The 6,000-nt window shown below is 33.2% G+C and overlaps 1 long non-coding RNA gene across 1 annotated transcript; it reads right to left on the bottom strand.

Moving 5' to 3' along the window:
- Nucleotides 1-1,398: 1,398 nt before the first annotated feature.
- Nucleotides 1,399-4,753, bottom strand: LOC119191810. The gene is made up of 2 exons (XR_005113535.1): nucleotides 4,130-4,753; nucleotides 1,399-1,495 (listed from the first exon to the last, which is right to left on the bottom strand). It is a non-coding gene; the product is annotated as an uncharacterized LOC119191810 (long non-coding RNA).
- Between the last annotated feature and the right edge of the window lie 1,247 nt (nucleotides 4,754-6,000).

Below are 6,000 nucleotides of genomic sequence, written 5' to 3'. Positions count from 1 at the left end.
AGATGAAAGTAAGGTAATTGCCCGACATTCACTTAGTCAACCTTCAACCACTGTCGCGGTTAGTCGGCTTACTAACTTTTCTATTTTTATAAATAAAATGCCTTCCTGTGTTTATAGACGATGTACAAATTATACTCCAACTGTGAATAAAAAAGTTTCATTTCATACGTTATTAATAAGTATACACTATTTAACTTATTCTTTTACTAATAAATGCATTATATTCGACTGTCATGGCGACGGGGCGGTCGACGCTCGGACTCATTCGGGCACACTCAGGCCCACTCGTGCCGTTTCAATGCGAGCCGCTAGGGCTGTGACTATAGTAAATAGTGCGCTGTTTTTATGTGCAATTTTGTTAGTGTATGACGCGTCTATTTGTAAAGCATCATTGTTTCCCATAGTTTCAAATTTAAATGTATCGCCACTCGCTAGTAGACGTGGTAAGGCAAATGTGGTGTACTGCACGTTTTAGCCGTGTCTACTTCCGATTATCATCAAACGCCTGACGTCAAGGGCAAACACTAAACAGTTATAAATAATTATGAATTGACTGCCTCGGTGGCGTAGTTGTATTGCATGTCCGGTACAATAGCGCTCTGAGGTCCTGGGTTCGAATCCCGGGTTTTTCTGCTCAGTATCAGCCCGGAGTCTGGAATTTGTGCCCGATATGGCGATAAGGCTCGCCCCTATCACATCATGGGACGGAACATACTTGAAAAGTGGGTGCCCTAGTTGCGCCTCTGCATACCCTTCGGGGATAAATGCGTGATGTTATGTATGTATGTGTGAATTGATGTAATTGTTTAAAAGTTGTGCTATATTATTTCGCCATCTGGTCGATCAAATTTTATTTAGCAACGTGTTTATTGACATAGTAACAGTTAAACTGTCATTAAACTTATTTATATTTAATTTATCAACATCTAATATTGTGTACGTAGTCTTTATACTATAAAAGCTATGTGCTGAGTTAAATGTTTCAATATCTTAAAGCAATAATATCTAGAACGAAATATTCAAAATAAACTGATCGAAGCCACGCCTACTATGATGATATCATGGTAGGCCTATGGCGGAAGGTACAATCATATTTCAAAAAAATTGGTGAATAATAATTTTCTAGCCAAAGTAATAATGATGGACACAGGAATAAAATCATACCTTCAATGTCGCATGTGATTAATCTGCAGTCAGCATATGATTAGTGATCCCTAGGAAAAATGACGTCAGACCAGTTGTAAAAGCATTACTAGTGGTATGTGTACATAATATATGTGTCACAGTCACAAGTGATTTTACATAAGTCAGACATACACACTTTACTTAGAGTTTAAACCAGCCATAACTATTTTTAAATATCTTTTTATGTATTCATTTAAGTACTTACTTGTTTTGTAAATATTCTAATCAGAAATATTGCTAAAAGTACTGCACTCCCAAACCACCGCGCTCTCGCATGTGGCGTCCATTTATCTAATGTACCCTGGTATATCTGAAAAATAAAATAATTGAAAATTTAATTAGGTTTAATTATAGGACTGAATTTGTAACAAACTCTAAATAAGAGACCTTATTAGCAATATTACTCTATCCTCAGTTTTTACTTCTAACATGAATGAGCAAGTTGATACAACCTCTCATAGAAGTAGATTAGATAAAAATGATTATATTTAACCTAACTAATAGCATACTGGAAAAATAAATGGATATTGACTTAATTTTCGCTATTTGTAAACTAATTGATAGACATATTTGTTTGGGACAATGATGCTGGTTCATATTATTTTATTATGCCAACATCAAACATTCCCTCTGAAATGTATTTTTTGAAGATCTACACAGCATGTTCGCTTCACTATACATCTTTGTCAAATATTCTAAATTGTTATCTTGTCTTGCTTTCTTTTACTCTGATATCCTTCCCAGTACTATAACTACTCTTTTATGCACACAGTTGGAGCTTCTTTAACAAAACCTATGAATCACCCAAAACTTGGGCTTTATTTTGGATGTTCAGGATCTACACTTTACATCTGGACACTGCCTTAGTTATAGCACAGGTTGTTCCTTATTCAATTCACCCATCTATTATTTAACCTTCCCTTACTTTGCATGCATAAAATTTATAATTCTCTATTTTTATGACAATGTTTTCTTTTCATATTAGACCCATACCAAGATAATCATCTTTTATTACAACACTATTTGTTTTGCCATTTATACATTCTTAAATCACCCCATAGGTTGACATACAACTAATACACAGTGACATACATGTTTATTGTACAGTATTAACATACAGTACTTTTGAGGGTAGAGACCACTCTATTCCTCTTATGAAATGAAATGAAAGTTATCAGAATGTGTAAAATGTTATATATTATTTAGATTCCAACAATATGAACTCTACCACCAGATTGTAAAGCAGTTCCCACTAGAGAAGTATGGGTAAGAAATTAGTGTTGCTCGCTTCAGAGGCAGTTTGAGGTATAAACTACAGTGCAACACAACTGTATTTTTTGCTGGTTAGAGAAGTCGATTTTTATAGACTCAAAGTACTTAATAATTTTTAATTTTCCATATGAATGCACAACCCTCTCAGGAATCATGAAATAATTACACCTGAAGTTCCCTAATATATACGTCTGGAACTTAAATATGGTAAGCAAAATGGTCAGAATAGTCTACACAAGCAACGAGCCCATTCAAGATTATGACATATTTCCCAGCTATCGGCTTCCTCAACCATGTTGCAGGGAAGTAACTTAGTAGAGAAACCCAATAGGGTAAATGGCACTAATCCATAAATCAAAAATTTATGTAAACCAAATTCTAGCATAGAAGTATTTATATCCACTCAAAAATAAATGTAACAAAGCATTAGAAATTTAATAAAAGTGGTAAGTGTCAATACATATTACAAAGGCATGACATCCATAGATAGTAATTATTATAGTGTTTAATATTGCTAGTGTAGAAAAAAAAAAATCAAAAGCAATCTACTGGCTACCATGTCAGCTCTTGCTTATATTGAAATATGGATTTATGTTGTATTTACTAATTAACTTATGCTGTTTTGACAAAAAGGTTTATGTATTTTGCATATTTTCACAGATGCTGTCCAGTGGTCAAAATTGAACAGTTGAATAAACATGATTTTTAACTTAATTTAGTATGTTTGTAATTTTAGTTATTAGCCTAGTCGGGTGGGGAACAGACTGCTGAGACAAATGTCTGCAGGTTCGTATCCCAAGGGCACACATCTCCGACTTTTCTATAAATTATGTGCGAGTTACTTATGAATGATTATTTGCTTTAACCTTGAAGGGAAACAAAATTAGAAAATCTGCATAGCTGAAAAGTTCTTTAAAAGAACTTTAATTATGCCAAATCTCATATTTTTTCTTCACATATTAATCTCTATACATGAAATAGTGTACAAAATTGACATAGGAATATATCCTGTTCTTAAAGCAGTGTCCATGTAGGTGGATTATCTACTGCTAGTATAGTATTTTAAATCATAAATAAAATAACATATTAAATTCAATCAATAACAGCTAGGGGCTCTTTTGTAAAAATATAAGAATAGTAGAGGAGGGAACTGGAATCCCAAAGTTTTAAAAAGAATACTAGATGTAATGATTATTATATATCATATAAAATCCTATTACAGCAATAAAGATTAATTAATTTTACTTTTTGTGAAAACATTGCATAGTTACAAAAACATATTTATGATAAGATCAAAGATAATAAATAACCTAATATATATGTGTGACATTGAGTATTTCCTGTTTACAATATTATCTTTATAAAGAAGAAATGATTTTTTAATTAATAAAATAACAAATTAAAATCTATTAAAATATGGTCCAAATAGTGATGACGATAAACCGTGTCTTGATAACATTTCGCAAATATTTATGAAATCCTGGTCATAGATACGTTGTTCCAACGTTACAGTTGTTAAATAATATAAAATGGGGTATTTTATACGTAGGTATGGAGTTAGTATGTAACGAGACTACCGAATGTTGTGTTAAGGAGATTCAATTAATTTTGACTGCGTGGTCAAGTGACATGTCTATGTAGATTCTTACAAGTAGTTTAACATGTTGTATACCTGAGAAATACGTGTCCATCCTTGTGAAAATATACTTTTTCTTGTAGTTTCAGAAGATAAATCATTTGCGTCCATCATATTCTCAAAATGTGGTCTTCATAAAGTTAAATAATGATTATTTTAGACACATTAGACACATCAACAAATCACAAACTATGAACAGGGAAACCTATGATAATATAATGATATTTATACATAGAACAGCACTTTGATAACAAAATAACCCTTTTTTAGATAATTTTATTGAAAGTTAAAGATACATTGGAACAATTACACATCACTGGATGGAAAATTTAAGAGAATTTGCTATTGGACACTATTGGAATCAGAAAATGATCAGTGTTGCAATTTAAATGAAATATGGGTATTGGTTAGGAAGTTTGATGGAATTTGTAGCTTAATTTCCTGTTTCTTCAGATAGCGTAGTGTTATTAAACAATATAAATAAATTGTGGAATCTTGGCTTTCTCAGTATTCTCGTGTAAGGAAGTTGGAAAATTAACATTATTATGACAACACTGTTCAAAATTACATCTTTCAGATCCGACAGATTTATCACTTTTTCGGGGCGAAATAAAATAGCCGAATTTTATATATAGGTCAACGGTTTTTTTTTAGGGTAGAGTAGGGTAGGTATAGTTAGACTTATTGGCAACTTGGGCAAAATCACGATACGGGTAAGAAACTGAGGAACCTTAGGCCGGACTTATACATTCGGAATAACGGTCTGAATTCAGAAATGTAAACGACAATCTGAAATATAGGTACTTACGGATAGTCTAATCTATTTAGACGTCGTATAGATTAACGTTGAGTAAGAAAAAGTTATAGTATGTCGATTATATGTTTTACATGGGAGAATAATAGGGATTTTCAAAAATCCTCTAAGCAACACCATCAAAAGTATATAGTACCACTGATAAATCTTAAATACTTGAGCTGAGGATTATTTTAAAATAAAATTCACAAAAAATGACATGTTTAATCGACAGACTATAATTCCATAGTACTCTATATACATGTATCCCGAAGGTAAACGTATCATTAAAAACATGGCAACTCCAATGTACCGCATATATTTACGCGATATTGTGAGTATCTTTTACCAAATATAAGATGTATACGAAAAGATGTTTTACAAATAGACGCGTCATAGGCTAACAGAATTGCACATAAAACGGCGCTCTATTTACTATAGCCATTAGCCACATGACTGTACATATAATTACAAATTGGCTCGAAGAAGGAATACAAAGATTAGGCATACGTTCGTTAGAAAAGGATATAATATATATATATATATATATATATATCTACAGTTACAGCTCGCATTGACACGTCCCGAACGTCGACCGCCATCGCCATGACAGTCGAATAAAATGCAATTGTTAAAAAATAAGTTAGTGTATACTTATTACTAACGTATGAAATGAAACGTTTTTTTCATTCACAGTTAGAGTATAATTTGTACATCGTCTAAAAACACAGGAAGACATTTTTAATAAATTAGTAAGCCGACTAGCCGCGACAGTAGTTGGAGGTTGACTAAGTGAATGTCGGGCAATTACCTTGCTTTCTACTTGCCAATGTTGAGCTCGGACAACGTATCTATGTAATAAAACATCTTAGCGTATAGGTATATTTATGCGGGTATTATGAGTATGTTCTATCGTATATGTGTAAATGCAGGTATTTTGAGTATCTTGTCGTATATCAGGGGCGTAGCTACCGCTGTGTCAGCCGTATCTATGATACGGGACCCCCGTGCTTTGGAGCCCCTCATGGCTAGTGCTGCTATCCGTCCGGAATTCCCTGGATTTGTCCTAGTTTAAAGGGCGTCCGGGGGCCGTCCGGCTGGGGTTTTTAAAAGT

The sequence above is a fragment of the Manduca sexta genome, unplaced genomic scaffold (genome assembly GCF_014839805.1).
Source record: "Manduca sexta isolate Smith_Timp_Sample1 unplaced genomic scaffold, JHU_Msex_v1.0 HiC_scaffold_1947, whole genome shotgun sequence".
Taxonomy (NCBI): domain Eukaryota; kingdom Metazoa; phylum Arthropoda; class Insecta; order Lepidoptera; family Sphingidae; genus Manduca; species Manduca sexta.
This window is presented reverse-complemented; position numbering and strand designations above follow the sequence as displayed.